Source organism: Mustela erminea, chromosome 5, assembly GCF_009829155.1.
Source record: "Mustela erminea isolate mMusErm1 chromosome 5, mMusErm1.Pri, whole genome shotgun sequence".
Lineage (NCBI taxonomy): Eukaryota > Metazoa > Chordata > Mammalia > Carnivora > Mustelidae > Mustela > Mustela erminea.
The window spans coordinates 127,547,051-127,570,874 of NC_045618.1; the positions used below are offsets into that span (position 1 = coordinate 127,547,051).

The following is a 23,824-nucleotide window of genomic DNA, read 5'->3' on the forward strand; positions in this document are numbered from 1 at the left end:
GAACTGGACAATCACTGAAACAACTGACCAAACCATTAAAATTACAAGAAATAATTACACTAAGCCATAATTTTAATTAATGATTATGGTTCAGAGTGGGTTGAGAAATAATTTGGCATAGTGAGGCCAAGTGGTATCGGAGAAACCATGTTGGATGCAACAAAGACAAGTCTGGTTCTGACAAGCCATGTGAATGGGCAAGTCACTTCACTGTTCTGAGTCCCAGTTTCCTTATCTATTAACTATTGAAATCGTTACCAGATTATTTGTTTAATTAGAAAAGTTCACTGCAGCTTTGCGCAGTGGCAGTATCGTAGCCAATGAGGTTTATCTGAAGCGTGATTATTGCTAATAGAAAAGTTAACTGAAAGAACTTACTGTAATGACTGAAAGTTAGTTACTTGAAGCTGTTTTAAACCATTTTTAACATTAGCTATGGTGGTCAAGCAGATCTCCTAGTTCTTCCCTCAAGTTCCTCCTGCTCTACTTTCTCCCCACACAAATCATAAATAATAGCTACATAGAAAGCTATTTGAAAGAAAAAAATCACATTTCAATGATTATTATAAATTCCACTGTATCATACAGTGAAGAATTTTTAATAAATGTCAATTAAATGGAATTATCTTTTATCCAGATTTGAGGATCCAAGGGCAATTTATCTTTCGGAGTCTTAGAATGATCTTGTAGTTCAGCTCCAAATCAAATCTTTTTGGATCCTCTTAAGGGCTTGACTGCTTAATTCACTCAGTTTTCCCACTGGAACAGCCTCTTCCTTATTACTGTGCACAGAGAATCCTTTTGTCCCTCCAAGACTATCTGGTATCTCCCTCATTTAGATGAGTTGACAACTAGGAGAGTTGTCAAGTTCTGTTTCACTTCAAAAGCTCATCTCTGTCTAAGGTACTTATATGGGGAGCATTACCTGTTCTTTACTATATTTTATCAGAAAATTTCATCTCATTTAGTGTTAGAAAGTAACCTAGGTCTTTCTTTGTTGAACTCTGAAATGAAACTTGGTAAGGACATTCATTTCTCTTTTCAGGAGCTCATAGAGCTGTTCTGGTAATTTAATGGGATTATATATGTCAATCTCCCAGTACCATGACACAAGATGGATATTAAGTAAATGTTACTTCTCTCTCTCTCTTTTTAATTAACCACCAGGAAATACGTATAAAAACTAACTTTCATTGAAAAATGTGTTCCTTGTCAGAAGTTATCATTCCTGAGTTTTTGGTATATTGTCTCATTATGTATTGAGGAAGCAATTCCAGTTTTCTGAAGGGGTAAATCTGTAACTTTGAATTTCTGAGGTTAATTAGTGTCTTTGACCCCTTTTGATTAATATTAGGAATGCTGAATAGAAGATTTTAGTCAGAGTCCAACCTGAAGTTCTTTTTGGAATGCATTATTCTTCCTTCATCAACCTGACAGTTGAAATTTAAAAGGCTATTTGTCACTTCCTATTGTCACCCCCTATCCATGATGTTAGCCAGTTGTGAGATAGCTGCCACATTTCATCCCAGAAATGACTGCAGCAAAAGACCCCAGTAAGAGGGCCTTTTAGCTACATATTGAGTCAGGAACAGAATCCTAATTTGTTGGATTTGTGTTATTACCCAGGCTTGGCCTACATGTACAAACCAGCTTGGGAAAGAAACGGAGATTGAATTTAGTTTATTCCTTTTAAGTGACTGACTGAAACCTTTTTATTAGTTTTCCTTTCCCAATATGACCAGCTTTATTTCCTCTTCAAATTATTGTGTCTAAATAGACAGGACCTTGGGATGAGATCACCAAGTCAACATTCCATTATGAATCTTTTTTGACTGAAAGTAATAGAAGAGGGAAAGGCGAGGTGAGGGAGGATGAAGGTAGGGAATTAAGTGTGAAAACATCCCAGACAAGAGCAAACAATGGTGCCAATGTCAGGACACATTTCCACCTGCAGGTATCTGGAACAAAACACTCTCATCATTTGATTGGAGATATTTATTAAGGTTCACCCAACTTGTACAAAATAGGTTGTTTTGTGTTCATTCCTATGGTCAGTCTGTCCCTGGGCTTCTTAAAAGACCTTTCCAGAGACATGGACTTAAAAGCAATTTTTGAAGTTTTTCTTAGAGGAATATCCATACCGACTTTTCTTTTACTGGTATTAATTTACTGAGGATGGATGGAAATTTCCCTCCTTTTTTTCATTGTTTTTCTTTTGAGCCAGTCTTCAACATAAACTTAATGATATTATGCAAAAGGAAGGAGAATTTTACTTGAAGAATAACCAAACAAGATTCAGTTCAAGCCTGTATTTAAAAGTAACTACTCATTTCTTTCGCATTCCAATTTTCTTTACGTTTTCACAAATATGCAACTATATAGAGACCTATCCTGATTACAGAATGACTCCATATTCCAATTAACTGACAGATGACATATAATAATCACTCAATTTAATAGGCTTTTGCTTCACTTAATAGGGCCAGTACATTTTTTTTAGGGTATGAAAATCCTGTGAAGAAGTTGCATTAGCCAATAGGCACAATTAAGAAGTGTTATAGCCAATGGATACATGCAATGAACAGTATCACAAGCATTTTGAATTAATGATACAACCCAGAACTCAGATTCAAAATACCAGCTTTTGAAAGAGAATTTAAGACCAAATGTTTTAGACATTTGTGTCATGGAAAGCTACCATCTGCTGTACTTTTTTTTTCCTGCAAGTGCAGTCTCTCCAAGTTAAATAAGGCAATGCCTGAGGAGTGTTCCATGGATTCCATGACCATGTCGTCTTTGCATCAAAAATCCCACTAGCTGGAAGGAAAAAAAAGTTGATAGTTCCACCTAATTGATTCTCTAACAACCAGTTAATTGATGAAGAAGGTTAAGCTCTGTCAAAGGTTTGTTTTCCAAAAAACACTACATCCAAAATCTTACAAAATTTGAAGTAGCCCTCTGTGGAATTAAGATATGCCAGAAACAGTTTCCCCATTCCTAGGAGGGATTTAGTGTTTCATCAGAGGAGGCTTGTGAAGTATCTGGATTAGTAGGACATTTTCCGAAGGGCTGCTAAAAGGCATCTTCTCATTGACCATGAGCATTGGATCAGGCTTCAAGATGAATAGAGCAATTACCAATTTTTTCAACCTCAATGCTACATTGGTATAGTGAAGTGGGGGGTTGGAAGCTACACAGACTACTCTTCCCTTCATGTTTCTTCTCTAATGCATAGATTAGAACAATAGAGAAATGTTCCTCTCTGAAAAGGTTAATTGGTTTTCTTGGTAAAAAACCAACTTTTTACTGGAATTAACTCTTAGCATAACTGAAGGAGAGCCACATATATCCACAAAGATGTATATTATAAACAATTAAAGGATGTTGCGGAAGAAGATAGTCAACAACATTTATGCCGTATGCTAGCAATGCCATACATTGAGGAGAAGGGAGTTGAGGGAAATTGGAGTGGGAGATGAACCACGAGAGACTATGGACTCTGAAAAACAATCTGAGGGTTTTGAAGGGGCGGAGAGTTGGAGGTGGGGGAGCCTGGTGGCGGGTATTATGGAGGGCACATATTGCATGGAGCACTGGGTGTGGTGCATAAACAATGAATTCTGTTACACTGAAAAGAAATTAAAAAAAAAAAGAATGTGAACATACATAGCAAAAGTATAAACACACACATGAAAATGATAAAATAAATTCAGGTAAGTAGCTAGTTAGTTAGTTAGCTCTACCAGTGAGAGAAGAGAATATGATAAAAGACTTAGGAGACATTACTTTTATTTGTGATGTTTTATTTCTTATGTCAAGTGATGACTTAATGGGTTCTATTATTTTTATACCTTGTACATTTGAAACATCTCAGAATTAAAAAGAGAATCTGCCAGGTGAGTGGTTAAGAGCTTGGGACTTTGGGATCACACACACCTATGTTTAAGTCTCAGTATTCTTATGTAATAGCTGTTTGTTGTTTTATTGTTTGTTTTTTTTGTTGTTGTTGTTTGAGAAAGTTACTCAACCAAAGACCAACTTCTTCATCCTTGAAATGGGAATAAAATGGTATCCATTTTATAAGATTATTTTCTGGATTAAATGAATTTATGCATTTACAATGTTTAGCAAATTGCCCAACATACTATGCTCAAGACATAGTATGCATATGCTTATACACAAAATGGAGGGCATTTTGTGTACTTGTGTATAATATAATTATGTATTTTAAAGCTTACTAGCTATACAAGCATAGGCAAGTCACGTAAACCTTCTGAGAAACTAATTTCTCATCTTGTAAAGTGCAAAAAATTGAATTACCTATCTTGTCTTTATCACAGGATCTCTAAGAGTATTAAATGCAAAAATGTATAAAAACACTTTGAAATACATAAAGTCATCATAAAAATCGTGTTTTAGAAAAATTACAACATTATTTTTTATTTGCCTCTATTCACTTATTCAGCAATTGAGAATATTGAAAATGTTATACTAGACACATTGCTAAATTCTGTGAAAATAGTAATATACTTTAAAATATATATGTTTCCCACCCTCATGCCCTCTTTGTACAGTTTGGTAAAAGAGAGTAATAATAACCAGGTATATTAGTCAGCTTGAACTACTATAACAAAATACCATAGACTGGATGGTTAAAACAATAGACATCTATTTCTCACAGGTCAGGACTCTGAGAATTCCAAGATGATTGGCAGATTCAGTTCCTGGTGAAAGCCCTTCTCCCAGCTTGCAAATCATTTTTTTCTGCTGTGTCTTCACATGGTGTAAAGAAAAGAGGGATCTGGTGTCTTCCCCCTTTATCTGAGAACTCTAATCCTACCAAAACCGGGCGAGGGGGCACTCTCATGACCTCATCTTAAGCTAATTACTTCCCGAAGGCCCCGCCTCCAGCTACTATCACACTGGGGTTAAATCTTCAATATACGAATTTTGTGGAGACACAAACATTCAGTGCATGAAACCAAGGAAAATGGAGAGAGAGAGAGAGGAAAAGAAAATATGTGTCAAGGCTATGTAATAGGAAGGGGTAAGATAAATAAAGAGGACATAAAGAAGTCTCCATGCTACTGTAAGAAGGTGGGAAGTGGATGTTGCAGTGACGTGTTGAAGCTGTACAAGCGGAAGGCCAATAAAGGAATTTGTAGACCATGTTAAGAATTTCTTTCAGAGAAGTCACTAAGAACTTTAAGCAAGAGCATATGTGGCCAATCTATTTTACAAGATTATTCTCAAGGCTGTGTAGTGATCATATTAGAAATGAGAAAGAAGGGGAGTTAAGAATGGCTTTCTGTAATCCAAGAAGAGATTCTAGTAGTTTGGAATAAGGTGGAGGTGGGGTGATGTTTAAGAAAGCTGTACATACTGAGGATTGAACGGCAGGTGATTGGATTTGGGTTGGGTGGAGGTAGGACAGGAAGAGAAGTTGTCTGCCTCACTGATTGATACTAAAGATCTCAGCCTTTAAATAAAAGACTGCATTTTAAGACTTTGGATGGTCTTTCAAAGTCTAACACCTAATTGAAAGAAAGTAATCCACACTTTCAAGATATATTTATTGAACTTCTACTAATGGCAAATACTGGTCATAGAATGGCAAACAATACAGCCAGATTTAATCTCTGCTCTCAGAGTGCTTGCAGGCTAATAAGGGAAGACAAAATTGGACAACTAAATAGATAAAATCATCACAAATTATGATGTCTGAATCATTTTCCTGTGGCTGCCGTAACAAATTACCACAAACTTGGTGGCTTAAACAATAGGAATTTATTCTCACACGCTCCTGAAGTTCCATTAGTTTCCCTGGGCTGAAATAAAAGGTGTCAGCAGGGCTCTACTCTCTTGGGAATTTCTAAGGAAGAATCCATTCTTTGTTTCTTGCAGCTTCTAATGCTGCTGACATTCACTGATGTGGTTTGTGGCCACATCACTCTGATTTTTGCTTCTAAACTCACATCGTCTCCTCCTCTTCTGTGGCAAAATCTTCCTCAACCGCCTTCTGATAAGGATATTTGTGATGGCATCCAGGGTTCACCTGAAGAACCCCCATCTCACTGATATCACTGATTATCACTGATTAATCTTCCTATCTCAAAATCTTTAATCTCATTTGCAAAGTCCCTTTTTGCCACATAAAGTAACATTCACAGGTTCTATTGGTTAGAACATGGGTATCTTGGTGGGGGAGTATTTTTCAGCCTACCACATACCCTCTGAAGGAAATAAACAGGGAACTATGATGAAGAATAATGATAACTTATTTTATGGCTAGAAAGTAAGGGTGAGAAAAACTGGAATGAGATACAAGAAAGAAATAAACTGAGATCGTTTAGGGCCTTGCAGGTGTCCAGATTTTATTCTAAATGCATTGGGAATTCATCCAAGGAATTGAATTAGAAAGGCAATGGGATTTGATTTACATGTTTAGAAAGATAATTTTAGCTGCTGTAAAGAAAATTGGTAGAAGATGGATGACAATGGAAGCAGGGCAACATGCCAAGAGGCAAAAGAGACTGATGGTTGGAACAGGGTGGTTCAGTGGAGATAGAGCTTCATGGACAGAGCTGAGATTCATGTTAGAGATAAAATAATCAGGATTGAGATGGACTAGATCTGGAGGGTGAGAGGGACAAAGAGGAAAAAGGGATGGCACTTGGATTTCTTACTTTAGCAATTAAATAACTGATGATGTTATTTTCTGACATGGGGAAGTGAGATGCAGAAGGAAATAAGAGTTGTGCCTTGGGAATATTAGTTCTCAGATGACCACGAGGCTGTGAAGCTATATAAACAGTTGGGTGAAGAGGTCTACAGCTCAGAGAAGAGGTGTGGGCAGAAAATATAGAATAGGGAATGTTTAGCACAGAGATAATAATTAAAGCAATCAGAATGGATGAAATCACTCAGAAGCTGCTGTATGAAGAAAAATGAAGGGAATCCAAGGCAAAACCCCAGGGAATACTGGTGCTTAAGTTTAGGTAATGGAGGAAAAGCGAGCAAAAGAGAGTTAGAATGAGGGAGGGAGAAATGCCCAGAAGAGGATATTGTCACAGAATTCAAGAAAAGAAATAGTTTCATTGAAGAAAGAAGACAGAATATGTTGTTTGCATCTGGCAATGTGGAGGTAACCGTTGATTTTCACAAAAGTGGTTTCAGTGGAGTGATGGGGGTGAAGTCAGGTTGCACTGATGAGTTACTGGGGAAAGCTAAAAGGTGAGTGTAAATGAGGGAATAGTGATAGCACCAATTTTCTGGAGTTTTCTCTTGTGAAGGTGAGCAGAAAGTAGAGATACAACAAGACATGTTTTAATTTTGAAGAGAGATCCTATTAGGGTATGTTTGTGTATTTTCTGAGTAGGGGTAAGGCAATAGAGAGGAAGAAATTTGGTGATACAGTGAAAAAAAATTAAATTGGTCCCATGGTGACTGCATGTATTTGAGAAAATTTCCAGAAACCCCATCAGCTTTTCTCCTCTCTGATTTCACCTTTTTTCTAGAGCCTTCCTGGTAAAGAAAGAAAGTTCTTCTACTGACCAAACTCCATGTCTGTCTGAGAGGCTCTATCACACTTGTTGGCTTTCTTTTCAGAGCCACTTTCCCTTATTACTTTGTTCTTTCTATTTGAAAAGTCCTGGACTTTCTTTTATGAATTAAGATAAATTTTCTTAAAATTTTGGTTTCATTTCATCATTCCAGCCATTATTTAGCCAAGGTGGGATGGAGAGCGTACTATGAGTCATTGGTATCCTTAAATACTTCTAGAATGGGACTGGTCCAAGACACACACCCCATCCCCATTACCCTTTCCCTCTCCTGCACAGGTAAATCCCAACATTATATCACTCCAGGCTTCAGTCAATCTGGAACTGGAGTATTTTTCCCGAGTGAATCCAAAAGCAGAGGCAGAGGCTTGGCCAGAGAATCTTCAGAGCACTGAAAAGTCCAGCCTCCAGCCCTCTTGAGTCTCATGCCTCATGATGGAGGTGTCAGCCTTTGAATATCAGCCTAGTCACTTATTTGTTACACATACCCTGATCAGCAACTTCCTTGTTTTCTTAGAGAAGGTGGAACAAAAAAGCTGCCTAAAGTATATGAGGTAGCTTTTATAAGTAGGAGACATTGAGGAAAACCTGGATGTTGTGGCTATACTCCTTGAAAGAAAAATGGGATTCACACTTTCAGTCAAATGTAGTGCTGCTGAGAAGTGAGAATCTGTTCAAGACAGAAGGTGAGCAGAGAAGGAGGAGGGCTCTTAACTCTGTCCACTTTGTCCTAAGGTTTGAATTCAAACAGCCCTATAATTTGTAAGCACCAACCCTTATGCTCCTAGTTTACTTTGAAAATTCCTCTTTTTTACCAAAATTCTATGCCATGTTCCCAAAAATATCACCTGGAAAAAAAACATGACTTGGTTCTGAAAGTTAAAATGTAGTAGGTCAAAAGTCAGCTGTTGCAGCCACAGGGCAAAAATCAGGCTTGATAATGATGTACATGAAACTGTGACATGGCAGTGCCCCAAAGGAGCCTGATTAAGAATTGCAGTTAAGAGCCAGCTGTCCCAGGGGGACAAATTCTGACCTGTATGCACACTGAGGCAGTTTGAAAACACTTCTAATCTCAAATGAGCTTAGCAACTCAGCCATCCCTAGTGATTTAAAAAAAAAAAAAAAAAGATAACCCCAAGGAGAGTACTAATGCTGAACTTAGCTACTTTCTCCCACAACCTGGCCACAACAGAATCGTTTGTATTTCAGATACTTGTATTGAAAGTATAATTTTGGCTTAGGAAAACTAAGTCATGATCACAGGGGAAGTTTTTCATTTTGTTTTTTTATAACCTGCTCTTATAATGCTTAACTCTCTTATCACAATAGTACACAGTGAGACTAGTCTAGAATATTCTGTGTTATTCTAAAATATGCTTTGATTTGGTTGTTGTTTTCTTCTGGGGTGACAAGAGAAGGTGAGTAATGTTAAGAGCCATAATAAGGTTCTGGGAGATTGAGGCATAGAGAAAGGAGTGGCTTTCCCCGGTTGAAGAGTGGTCTGAAATGCAGTGCTTGCATCCTGATTCTGAAGTGAGGACTATAAACTCTGATTGTAAGTAGAGATATAATATGACTTTTCAACAACTAGTTGGTGAAGCTAAAAGCCCATAGCCTTTCCACAACACTTCAAAGGAGATTTTAGATCCACAAGATAATACTAATCTTTACATGTAGCTATAAAGAAACCTCTCATTTATTTAAAACCTTTAATTCAGGTTGCCTACTCCCCAAGCTCTCTAGTATGCCCCTCCTTGTGTTGCTTTTCAGAGCCGGGTTAGCATCTCCTTGGGAAGAAGACCAGATGAGCAGAGCAAGAGAAGTGATATGGCAGGAGAAAGGACATCCTAACCAGGAACATTGCCCCTAAATGCTCTACTTCAGTGGTTGGTTGGTTTGTTGTTGGCTTCTCTTTCGTTCCCAGAGAAAGCCCTTCAGAACTTTATAGATCTTTGAGTTTTGACTGTGGTTTCGCATAGAGAGTGACCTGTCAAAAGATAGTGGAGTAAATGCAAGTGAAATGGAGCAGATGCTGGAAACTGCCAGGAGAGCAGAGGCTGTACTTCATTACATGACCAGATTCTGACAAGGGAAAGTTAGAAGGCCAAGAATCTGAGCTGCCATGGTGACTTGGCCGCTAGACCTTAGGCCATAAAGCAGGACACCAGAGTTCAAGGCAGACTGCATGTCACTGGAGCTCCAGGCCAATTGAGTCATACTGAAATCTGAGATGGAAAAGACAAAACCAGGTCAGCTGCTCATTTATCAGGGGCCAGAGAAAGGCTACAGTACTCCCGGAGATTTCCTTTCCAGCCTTACTTCAGGCCAGATGGCATCTAGAGGGCCCAAAAAGAGTTTTAGTAATCCTTGGAATGGGATAGTCCTAGCCCACCAGTTTGAAAACATTACTTAACATTCAGGAGCCAATTTCCTGGGTCAGTTGTACCTCCTCACTTCTCTGTCTTTAAATCATGGCCAATGCCTGATTCTTCCTCCTAGGTGTTTGTATCTTCCAAATATTTACTCTTCTTTATTTTCAGACACTCTCATGACTATGAGCTAATAATGAGTGAACAAATGTTTTCTGAAATACAAATTGCTGTGTTAGATACTGAGCAGGAAACACAGAAATTAGGGGACAGAAGATCTCTCCACAGTAGCCTTTTCAGTGTGTTCTGACTAGTATAGTCACTGTTGCCCCCTAACCATTACAACATAAGGTAATTGAGAGTAAGTACCAAAAAAAGAGGATAGGGTGGTTATAGTTATAGGAGTTCAGCTTACTGGACTGATTCGAGTAAGTCAATGTTAACTTACTGAGATGCAATAAGGCTTTCTTTTAACCATTGAACTGACCATTTGTCAAGTGAGTATACAAATGCAGAATGACTTTCATTCTTCCCCCTTCGTATGATAGCATAAGAACTGGAAGAAGAAAATCATCAATTAAATTATTATTTTGGTTAACACAAATCCTAAGAACTAACTCATTTCTTGGGCATGGGAGTTACAGAAAGAGTGGTCTGGAGGACTGAATAAATTGAACTGACAAAACCTAACAGATCTTTGGCATATAAATTATGCTTTCCCTTATAACCATTATTGAAACCATCTGATTTGTTAGGTTTTAAGGTCTTTGTTCCCTGGAGATGTTTCTTGTCCATCTTAATATATCACATTGCCTCTAGTACCATGTGGGGAACAATCTGCCAATATGGGAAAAAAGGTCTCTGGCCTCTCGCCTCTGGGCATACACTGTTCCCCTTCCTGAAAACTCCTACCACCACCACTGCTTACTTACTCCTGAAATTTTATTGAATAACTCATACTCATTTTTCAGTTTCAGGTTAAACATCACCTCCTCTGGAAGCCTCATCTGGTCTTCCCTCCTAATGTTTTGGCTGGGTGTTCCTTTACTGGGCCCCCACAGCAACCCCTCATCTTCCTTGTCAAGACACACTTACATCACTGAGTTGCCTGTCTCCCCCTCCTGATACATCATAAACTTGAGGACAGGTATTGAGTTCACATGCCCAAGACAATGCCTGATCCAGAGTCGAAACTTGATAAATATTCACTGTTTTAATGAATAAAGCCTGAAAGATTGAATGAAAAAACGTGGGTATCATGGATACAACTGATTTGTCTATGCTTTGGGGTCCTTCCCCACCCCTAAATTTGCCCTCTTCTTTTGGCAATGGGGTATCTCTCCTCTGCATCAATGCGGGAGGTTTCATTTGAGTGACTTGCAAGGAAGAGGCGAGATCATGAGAGTGTTTATTGGACCATCCTCTCCCACAGCTCTGGCTGGTACTTCACAGAAGTGGAAGAATGGGCAGGTTACAACTCACCACGGTCTTCCCACTGTGACTTTCTTTCATTTCAAGCCAATTGACAAATGCATATTGACTTTTCTCAGTGCATGTTCACTGCTGCACTCGGTGAAAAAAAATCTTTACAACCAAACCCTGATTGGATTTCTTCTGTTTCTCTGACGTAAACGTGAGGGAGTTGAGTTATATAATGTGAAGGAGGTCAGGCCAGGCTGACACACATTGTTTTTGAACTAGAAGCCTCTGGGTTTACAGGCTGTGGCAGGCTCCTGTTTCCCAGGTTGCCTTAAAGGTCTCGGTTCATTATCTCCTGTCAATAAGGAATGAATGGGATAACATGTCTTCAAAGTTTGGGTTCCCATTGCTTTTGTTGGAAAATAAACACCAGGTCTTTATAACTTCTGATTTATTAACCAAGCCAGCTTGTTGAGTGACTTAGAAAAATTGTAGAAACAACTGCTGCCTTAACAATGGTCAGAAACAGGAGAAAGTGGAATTACTCACGATGTCAACCTTAATTTCCTTTTGCTTTTTCTCTACCACCATCTCTTTGCTCATCTCCCAACATTCTCAGGTGTCTCTCAAGGACTCTCAGGATATTAGACTTCTCTTCCCCCTGAAATATCTTGAATTTAATCTTCCCTTCTGCAAGCTTTACACTTCATCAGGCTAGGCACCTTGCCTCTCAGAACTCCTCATTCATTGTCTCTCCAAGATTTCTGAAATTCCTCTAACCAGGACAAAGCCTTCCTTTAAAAATGAGCAGTAAGACTTATAATGAAAATACACAGGGATGGGAATTGATTCAATTGGATATATATAAAATTTGTCCTTGAGGGTAGATTTTCATAGTATACAAGGAATCCAGGTAGGTATTGATTATTCTCTCCAGCAGAGAAGAAAGGAATAAAACTAGAGGCTGGAGGAACCCAGAGGAGTTTTTATCCTCAAGGTTTGCCTGCAGAGAGCTTTCTCAACATAGTGTTCACCACTGCTTCCCTCTGTCTTCAAAACATTGCTGTGACTATGGAGGTAATGGGACTATTATATTCATTTTGCAGGAACATGTGAATATTATGGGAGCACTAGCACAAGTGGCCAATCAGCAGTCATACCCTCCACTATTGAAAGTCTTCCCACTTTTGGATTATAGAACATAGGATCCAAAAGGCAGAAACCACCCTTGCTCTATTTTTTTCCCTTTTTTTTCCTTATTTATTTGTGACTCATAATAAGTGTTTTTGGCAGTATTTTTTAGTTGTCTGAGTAGGGCTTCTCCAGGGCAATGGGTTTCTATTCATCTCTGTCTCCCAGAACCCAGCACTGTGCCTGCTGTTTATTATGTACTTAGTCAATATTTGCTAATTTTATGTTTATATTTATTTTTTTTCAAATTCTTTGTATTTGATTTAAATGGGTCCTCTAAAGTTTTCATATTGGATTTGTAAAATGTATGGGTGTTTCTTGAAATCTTTGTGAAGTATTTTGCCTCTTTATTTGGAATAGGTCTGTTATTTGTGAGGAATTCCCTTCTCCTCAAGAAAATCGATTAAATAATATATGTGAAAAAATCCAAATATCTCCAGAGATAAATGACATCTTTAAGTTATTATCACCTTATTATTTTATAAAGAATAACAGAATATTTTGCTGCACTAAATTTAGAGTGACTACTTGTCTTAGTTCACCAAAGATGGTCCCCTCTATGCCTGTTGTTTTGAAGTAAATATTAATAGATCTTCCTTTCACTCTCAGAAGTGTCCAAGTTGGACACTTGTCGAGAGTTTAGCTCAGCTACTCCATAACATTGCTGGCTTGGCATCCATTTTGTTTGGCTAGGTTGACTGCAGATTTCTGAGCCTACATGAGTTCCTGATAGGACTTCTCTGGCAGATAGTGAGGTCAAGAGTCTCCCTTGCCTCCTAGCACCTCTATGCCTTTTCCATCCTCTAGATATGACCAACTTGGAGCTGATCAAAACCCTGCTCTTTGGGTTTGAATTGACAAGTCTGGTTCTAGTTTGGGGACCTCAAAGCATCCCACCCACAGACCCTGTTAAAGGCATTTGCTCCAGATCCTGTCTCTCTGTCCATCTGCACTTTGCTTTCACCTACCCATGTGGCTCCTTGTGGCATCCCAGGTACTTCCCCCAGGATCCATAAATGATAAACTTATCTCTTTTAGTTTCTCTTGAGGTCTGTCACTGAACCATGACTCACCACCTGACACCCTGTGCTCCACTTAACAAATGTTAGTTCAACCAAGTGATAACAATAATAAATTATACAGTCATTATATATCATAGGACCAAAAGACTTAGATGGTAGTCCCAGCCTGACCATCTGTGACCTCAGATTAGCTGTTTACCAACTCTCTGACCTCAGAATGATGAGTCCCATAATTTTAGCTGAAGCAGCCTCCCCTTCATTTACCTTAGCACTGATTATCACCTTATTCATTTCATCTTCCTTCCCTTAGTTGCTTGCCATCATATCATCACTTTGTCTTCTTCACAGCACTAACCGGTACATGAAATGTGATAATTTGCATGTGCATTTACCATTTCCCCCCTCACTCCTTTCAAACTCCTGCATCCATAAGTGTAAATCCTTAAGCAAGGATTTTTGTCTTATTCACACTTGTAATTCTAGCCCCTAGTACATTTTAGATGTACAACAAAAATTTGTGGGTTGACTAAAATCAAAGCCTATTTTAATGATAAAGAGGAAGGATAGTAATAGAAGAAAGTTTGATATTAACTTTTATTGGAGTAGTCTTGTACTTGTTCACTGTGATCCAACTTGAGTTAGAACAAATCAAGCAAGTGGTTAATATTGAGCCCTGTTAAGTTGCAGAAGGTAGTTCTCAGGTGCAAAGAATAAAGCTAGGATAGGAATTACCCTATCTTCTACAGGAAATTCCAATTCACTGTTCTCTCATGTGGAGATGGGCATACTTTCTTCTTGACATTTCCCCCTGATGAGAAATTCTTGGTATCAAGAAGACACCTTTTTCTGAGGGATGTCTTTGAAATAAGTGATAATCTCATCAGATGAGTTGCAGCTTACTTTCTCATCTGAGCTGTTAATTAATGAGTTTTGATTTCTTAAAGAGATTGACCATTGTCACCAGGAACTAGTAGAAGAAATTAATTTTGAATTTTGTTTTATTGGTGAGAATAGTTAAGGGCAAAGGGCAGATTCTTCTTAGAAAAGTAAATTTTGAAGCATTGACCAATGAGATGGTTAATTTTATTTCTCAACTTGACTGGACTAGGGAATGCCTAGATAGCTGGTAAAACATTATTTTCAGGGTGTGTCTGTGAGTGTTTCTGCATGTGTCTGAGTGTGTCTGTTCCTGGGTGTTTCCAACATAGATGAGTATTTGAACCATTAGACTGAGTAAAATGATCATCCTTGTCAATGCAGGTGGGTTTAAGCTAATGCACTGATGGTCTAAATAGAACAAAAAGGCAGGGGAAAGTGAATTTACCTTTCTGTTTGAGCCTGGATATTCACCTTCTCTTGCCCTTAAATGTTGTGCTCCTGCTTCTTGGGCCTTCAGACTTGGACTGGGACTTCAGAACCATCATTGGTTCCCTCGGTTCTCAGGATGTCAGCATTCATTTTTATTTTTATTTTTAAAAAATTTTTTTTATTTATCTGAGAGAGAGAGACTAAGATAGTGATAGAGAGCACAAGTAGGGAGGAGAGAGAGAAGCATGCTCCCTGCCAAGCAGGGAGACCAACACAGCTCTATCCCAGGACCCTGGGATCAAGACCTGAGCCAGAGGCAAATGCTTAACTGATTGAGCCACCCAAGTACCCCTCAGGCTTCGTGTTTGATTGGAACTATCTATACCACTGGCTGTCATGGGCCTCCACCTAGCAGATGGCAGTAAGACTTCTCAGACTCTATAACTGTGTAAGCCAACCTCTCATAATAAATCTCTTTGTGTGTATATATCTCTTATTGGTTCTGTTTCTCTGGGGAATCCTGATGAACAACATTGGACTTGTGACAAAGAGAAGATTTTTTTTTTTATATATAAGCTTTAGCATAACTGAATCCTATGGTGGAAGTTGTTATTAGAATTTTTTAAATCATAGGTTAAAGTTTATGCTCTCTCATGAAGGATACTATATTCAATTTGGTTAGTTTGCTCTAAAATATTATAAGAACCACTTGTTGTATATGATTCAAATGTTGTGTAGAGAAACCAGATGAAAGCTAAGGAAATAGTCTGGGTTTTAAAATACCACATATTTATCATTGTTTTCATTATTCTCTGTAGTTCCTAAGTCCAGACCTTGTCAGAACTTAACCAGAGAGGAAGTCATATTACTATTTACACTCATTACAACAACACCAAACTCAAGTGAGAAATAAGTACCCTTCATGGTATCTTCTAGTGATTTCTCAGAATGTCCAAGGAAGTATTTTCCTTATATCTGAAAGGCAATCTTTGAGTTGAAGCCAAGTTTTGGCAGCTACCATGCTTTTTCTTTCCTGATCTAGTAATTACTACTTATTTATAGTCTCTAAGAAGAGCTCAAAGAAGGCTCATCATCTTTGTGAGAAGTTCAATGTTCAAGCCTATAGTTGATTTGATATATTAGTGCTCCTCCTCACATTTGAATCTCATTTCCCAGTATTCAAGCTCTTGCTTTATCCCCTATCATATTGACTCTGGGCTTGACTGTGTGACTTGTTTTTGTCAAAAGAATATCAGAAAACATGATTCAGAAGGTTAATAACGACTTGTACCAATGCTGAATGTTCCATGTCTTATTCCATTGGAATATTCCCTTGGGCAACCCAGTTGTCATGAAAGAAATTTTACTACCTTAAGTGAACACCATGCTGTGAGGAAGCACACCTAGCCACATACAGAGGCCACCTGAAAATAAAGTGAGAAGATTAAACAGTAGCTGGAGCCAAGGTTCCCAACACATGGCCCATGTTTAGCTATCTCTCATATTTGAGCCCTCCAAATGAGAGTTTCAGACATTAGTAAGTAGGGATTAGCCATCCCACTGTATCTGACAGAATTCCTGACCCAGAGAATCATGAACAAATAAAATGATTACTTTGTTAAGCCACTAAGTTTTAGAGGATGGTTTGTCAGGTAAGAGTAGATAATTGAAATAAAACCATTATTCTCAGAGTTCTAAAATGATGCTACATATATGTAGAGGTAGATGAAATTGCTTATTTCTGAAGGGTGTCCAAGGAGATCTTCCCTGGTCAGATTCTCATTCACCTTAATTAGGTCACAAGTTTATCAGTGAATCACTGAAGACAAAGTATTTTTCTAGACTAGGAAACATGTCAAACCTGGAACATCATCTGCATCACTGAGATGGGAGTATTACTACAAAAATGGAAATGAACTTCAAGCAGGCGGAAAAGATGTGTGTCCTCTATAGGAAATAACTACAAAACAACAATAACAACAACGAAAACCCCAATATGTCACGTTGTGGTTTATTGTCCAAAATTCCTATGAAAGGATATCCTAAAGAAAAGTCATCCTTTCCACTGTAACTTCATGATTCTTCAATTGAAGACAAGTATCCAGGGGGAAAATGTATTGGAATCTCATGTAATGCTATTCTGTGGTGTTAACCACCAAGAGTTGTACTGTATTCACTGCTGCTTTTGGATTCCCAGGTGACTTCTGCAACCAAAAGAACCTCCTTCCATCTTTGGCCAGGGTCTAGACTCCCTGTCTCTGAGACACTGATTTAATCAATATGTTTTATGTGTCCCCCACAAATACTTTGAATGAGTAAGTTGCACTTTCTGGAGCTGGGATTTGAATGGGATTTTGCTCTATGTGGAGTGCAACAGTTACCTAGAGAGAAAGACAAAGCTCTGGGGTTTGTACTATCCCAATGTTCTCTTGGTCTCATTTCCTGATTCCAAGCTGTTTTCACCTTAAATGTTATCTATTTTCTTTAAGACCTAACTTGGGAAGGGGCATAGAATATCCAGGTGACAGTCTTCTTTGCCCTAGAATGCAGTCCACTTGGCTGCCACACAGCAAATAATGCCATAGCCTATTTGAGCTGAGAGGTTGGGTTTGCTTGAAAAAAACCCAAGGCTTTGTAATCTTCCTTTCCCAAGGTTCAGGATTCTTATCTATGATCTGAAACTATTTAAAAAGAAAAACATTAATATTCCTACACTGATTATGTAAATTTGGATGTGGTGGGTAGGAAGAATGAGAATATATTATGGACACCTTTTGGTTTTGCTCGTCCAGAAGCCATATGTCTTACTTCTGATAACAACACTTAAAATTTACTTTTGAAAATTACTCTCTTAGACTACGTGATATAAGATGGATCCATGCTCCATTCTAGGAATGAACACCTCCACCAGACCCTACTTTATGAGTATGTTTTATTTTCTTGCCATATTAGTTAGTTCAGAATTGGACATATGATCTGATTTGTGCTAATGACTCCTGTCACAACTCTTTGAAGAAAAAAATGTGCTCTTTTTGCTGACCATGGGACTAGGAATATGCATCCCTTGGATTAATATAGGGGACTACCACTTGAAGAAGACTTGACCAATGGCCATGTCAACATTAGGGAGAGAAGAATTAGAAAACAGCGGGAGAAAGACCTATTCTTGTAGACATTATTCGAATTCCTAGATCTAGATGTATCTGAAGCTAGTTTTTATTTACAAAGGTCAATAATTTCTTTCTTTGACTTTTTTTCCCCAAGTTTTAATCTGAAGATGCATCTCTGTGAGGTTCAAGCAGCAATTTCTTAACTTCTTCATATGCTGAACTGGCCATTGTGGCCCACATACTGGAAAATTCAAAATGGAGGTAATAAATAGGAGGGTCATAGAGGATTTTGATTTATTTTGGCATCTAACATGCCAATAAACACCCACATTTTATCACAAGAGCTTCTTAATTAGCCCCTGCACCTCTGGTATTCTCTAATCAATTCTTCGTGCTACAGTCAGAGTGAGCATTTCAATATGCAAATCTAATTAGGTCACTAGCTCTTAGGTGACTCCTCAAAGCTTGCAGGACAAGTCCATACACCTTAGCATGTTTACAAGGCCCTTTTGTTCTAATGTCTGTTTATCTCACCAGTTGCTATGTTCCAGGTCTCTCTCACTTGCCATCTGCCCCACCTTGCTTCCCTTTGCCCAGATATTTTCTTTTTAAGTCTTAATGCCACACTTCTCCTAACCCCTTCCCAGCTAAGTTATATGCTCCCTGATCTACACTCCCATATAGCAACACCTAGACAATGGAAGGTGACATTATAACACAGTATGTTGTTCTGCTGCCTACACTCCACATCCCATTTGGACAGAGACTATGACCACTGTATTTGCAGAATGTAGGTGGTACTTAGCGCACATTGCTGAAAAAATGATGAAATGAATGAATAAATATATCTATGTGTCTGCCTGGAGATAATTTTCCAAATGTTCTAGATGACTTGTATTATTAGATCTTCATGCAAATGCTTTTCTTTTTGAAGGCCAGAGTAGAAGACGTTAGTTCAAAAACCCGTATTTCGCTTTCCTAAATTTTTGTAGAGGAGAGGACTGCTTCTTTCTTCCCCAGGAGGTTTGGAATAAACATCCAGGCTCACCTTCCATATGTTTGTGACTATCCCTTAAGGGTGAGGAGTCATGAATGTGAAGGGTGAAAACAATACTTCCTGGGGGGCTTGTTTCTCAAGGGAGGGTCTACTCAAGCATAGAAGTGCCTTTCTTTCTTGATCTCTTGGAGTGGAATTTGCTCAGACCCATGAGCACCTCTGTCTTCCAGTTTTTTCCTTTTCTTCAAAAATCCAGACACTAAGCCCACTCATGTAAAAGCAGGGCCTGCCTTTCTCTAGCTTCTTTCATGTGGCTGGGTAGATAAGTCAAATGGGCCAACTATTTTCAACATAGGTACAGTGAATTGAAAAGTGGCCAAAAAATATATATTTGAAAGTCCTAATCTCTAGGACATGTAAATGTGGCTCTATTTGGGAAAAGCGCTCTTGGCAGTTGTTACTAAGTTAAGGATTTTGTGGTGGAATCATCCTAGATTCAGGGTGTGTCTTAAATCCAGTGACAGGGCCCTTATATGAGGCAGAGGGAGATTTGAGGCAAAAATACAGATCAGAGGCCATGTAAATATGGAAACAGAGATTGGGGTTATACTTCCCCAAGTCATGGAATACCTGCTGCCACCAAAAGCTGAAAGAGGCATGGGCAGATTCTCACCTAGAAGCTTCCAAATAAGCATAGTCCTCTCAACACCTTGATTTTGGACTCTGGTTTTCAGAACTGTGAAAGAATATTTATAAATTATTTTAAATCCCCAATTCCATAGTAATTTTTTACAACCATCCTAGGAAATTATGAATAAGACAAAAATTAAAAACAAAACCAAAACTTTGTCCTGTTTCAGTTGAGCATTGATGAAAGAGCCCTGACTTGGCCCATTGTGAAGCTGATACTCAGATCCTCATTTGGCTATTTATCTCTGTGTTTATATCCTATTACCAAGACTCTGAGGCCAGATACATGAGTGAATTGGGGTCTCAGTGCCTGCTCTAAATTTCTGAGGGAAGATGCTGGACAAGGGCTATAGAATTCTGGATCCTTCAAGGATTTCAGCCATATCTGGCACCTTTAAACAACATGGAAATGTTACCCCAGAAGAGATGGTAACTCTGCTTATTGAGGTCTGCCAGTAACTCAGGCTCTATTTCTTCCATGAACATATTCCAGATTATTTTAGCTCCAATAATATGGAATGCCTTGAAAAATTCTATGACATTAATCAGCTGCATATCTCATTTAGTACTTATAAGCTGCCATATTTGACTCTATTGATATCCATGGCCCAGTTCCCAAACTATATTTTGAGTCCATTGAGGAAAAACAAAAAAAACCCTAGTTAGTCTTTGTATCTTGAGTTCCTAGCTCAATGCAAAAATAATATTAAGCATATGTATAAGTTAATGTGCTAGCGATTGTGCATTTTATCTATGTTGACAGTAGATAATCCAATGTCTAATATTAAGGAGGTGCTCAGCAAATGTTAATGGGAAAGAAAGTTTGATTCATAGCCTTTGAAATGTACTGTCATAGCACTATTTTTTCATGCCCAATGAAATCTTGTTTCTTGCTAATGGACTCTGCCAACCTTGGTCACAACAATCAGCATTTAATTAAAACAGGAGCAATTGGGATCTTTCCCTGGGATTGACACAAGAACATTGGGAAAAAGACTGTTTGCTAAGTTTAAGCTGACAGGTGCTAAATTCAGTGCCATGTGGAGAAATCTTTTCTGTAGTAGGAAATAATTCAACCAATATATAAAAGGAAACAAAGTGAGGCAGAGATGAGACGAATAGAAAGCAAAAAATACTTGATAGTATTGTGATCCCAGGTTCAACTTCCAGAACTGGAAGCCCTTATTCCTGGAGCATGTTCCTTGATTCTTGAAGTACTTTGGTTCACTTGCTGGTGATATGCACAAATAAATTTCATTAAATTTGAACTTAATCTAGTTTTAGTTGGTTTTCTATCACTGGAAACTAAAAGATCCTTAATATTATTAGGGAGCCTCAGAAATAAGAATACTTTATAATTTCTTGGAACTCTTTCCAGAATCCATGAGAATGGTCTTTAACTATACTTGATGAGCACACATACACCTACAGATATAATCTAGTTACTGAAAGAAATCTGAAGTTTAATATGTGTCCTGTCTCAATTCTGATGTAGAACAGTATAAGACTGAATCTGAAGAAACTAATGTTAAATTTAAAAATGGAAAATTTAAACATTAATAATCTACATCATGAGAACTGTTTTTCTGATTATTTTCTAAAGTAGATTACTCAAAAGTTCAATGACACTGTAAAAATAAATCAAAACATAGTTTATTGTGTAGCCATTATCTATGTGTGTTATGGCATCACTTTAAGATAATGTAACACAGGATGCTGGAAACAAAAGAAATAGTAAAGTTGATGGATTAATATGGATTCAGATATCCCTCAAAGTTCAGGTTCCACATTGATAAAATCTACTGCTAATTATTTGTAGAAACTTAGATATGACCAAAAAATCTGTCAGCATTTTTCCTTCTGTCTAGACTCCTTTATTTTTCACTCTGCTACTAAAAGCAGAGAGTGATTGAATAATGTAACAAGCATAGTGGGATATTTTGTTCATGGGGCTATGTAATGGACATATGTAATTTTTGACCAGATTTCCTTCCTTTGGGATACTGGCTCTATAGTACTATGTAGAGATTTATGGAGAGCCACTAGTGATTAATCTTGAGCTTACTGGGCTACTCCACCAAATGGTGTCAAATGATACAATTACCAGATATAGAAAGGTTCACTTACTACATATTCTTATAGTTATTATATATATATATATACATATATATGTATATATATTTCAAATTTTCATTGAAAGTGCTTAAGTTGCTATGTTTCAAAAAATCTGTCTGAGTGCTTATCATGTTATAGTCAGCATTACTCCAGGATGAGGGACTATCACAGTGAATACGAAAATCAAGCTGCTTGTCCCCATGCAATCTATACTCCAGGGAGAGAGATAAGCAATAAATGAAAAGAAAAAAAAAATAAAACAATCTTCAGAATGACTAAGGTTGACTATGCTCTTTTTTTAAAAAACTTTAACTCCAGTATTGTTGCCATAACATTACATTAGTTTCAGGTGTACAATATAGTGATTTAATAATTCTATACATTATGCAGTGCTCATCATCCCCTTCACCTATTTCACCCATATTCCCACCCACCACCCTCTGGTTTGTTCTCTGTAGTTAAGAGCCTGTTTTTCGGTTTGTCTTTTTTAAATTTTTTTTCTTTGTTTTATTTCTGGAATTCCACATATGAATGAAATCATTCTTCTCTGACTGACTTCTTTCACTTAGCATTATACTCTCTAGACCCATCTATGTTGTTGCAAATGACAAAATTTCACCCTTTTTAATGGCTGAGTAATATTCCTATGTGTGTGTGTTTGTGTGTGTGCATGCACACATGTGCGTATACCACGGCTTTATCCATTCATCTATTGATGGACGCTTGGGCTGTTTCCATAATTTGGCTATTGTAAAGAATGCCACAATAAACATAAGGGTGCCTATTATCTTTTTGAATTACTGTTTTCATATTTATTGGGTAAATACACAGTAGTGGTATTATATGGTGTTCATATAATGGATCATATGGTGTTTTTATTTTTGATTTTTGAGGAACCTCATACCGTTTTCCACAGTGTCTGAAATAGTTTGCATTCCCACCAGAGTGCACAAGGGGTTCTTTTTCTACACATCCTTGAGAACACTTGTGTTTCTCTTGTATTTTTTATTTTAGTCATTCTGACAAATGTGAGATGATATCTCATTGTGGTTTTGATTTGCAGGAGTTTCCCTCTTTAAATAAAATTTTTAGAAGAAATCTTTCTGAGGAGGTCACATATGGGTTGAGAACCAAATAATAAGAATGAGCTCAGCAGATCATTGGGAGGGGGAAATCAAGTATCTAAAGTGAAGGGAAGAGCCTGTGGAATGGTCCTAAGGCAGGAATGAACATGGCATGTAGAGTCTGGATTATCCTAGGTATGAGGGAGGCCACTGGGAATTTTAAGTAGATAAATGGCATATCTGATTTATATATATATATTAAAGATTTTTATTTATTTATTTGATAGACAGAGAGAGATCACAAGTAGGCAGAGAGGCAGGCAGACAGAGAGAGGGAAGCAGGCTCCCCGCTGAGCAGAGAGCCCGATGTGGGGCTCGATCCCAGGACCCATGACCCATGAGATCCTGACCTGAGCTGAAGGCAGAGGCTTAAACCACTGAGCCACCCAGGTGCCCCTGATTTATATTTTTTGAAAGGTCTTGCAGATGAATGGCCAAAGCCATTCTGAACCCAACAAACTGATTTGTGCTTTTGACATAAGCAGTTTTTCCTGTTTATTTTTTGCCATTAAAAATCTGAAATAAACGAACCATCCTTTGCAGAACTATCTTGAACAACTGACTTTATTGGTACCAAAGCCCTCTGCAAATAAAATCTAGGACCCATTGTCACTTCCTTTTATAGGCAAACAATCAGTGTGGTGAATTGTGCCTGAAAACAATCAATCTAAAATGTCCTCTTTGTTCCCTCCAAGCTTCTATAAGCCCCGAAAGACTGGACACACATTGATGAGGCTGGGATGGAGTCCTGTGAATAGAGTAGCCAGCTGTGAGTTGAGTGATGGGGGAAGTGCCAGTTTGCTCTTGGCCTCTTCAGTCTGGAAAGCCAAATCACTCAGGGGCCAAGCAATTGTGCTCCATGCATGGTTTGTTACTAATTGTACAACAGAAGAGGACTGGAGCACCTGGTGCCT

General features: G+C 38.1%; 1 pseudogene; it reads left to right on the top strand.

Annotated features, from left to right (window-relative positions):
- Positions 1-291: 291 nt before the first annotated feature.
- On the top strand, positions 292-420 carry LOC116592081 (annotated as a pseudogene).
- The last annotated feature ends 23,404 nt before the right edge of the window (positions 421-23,824 follow it).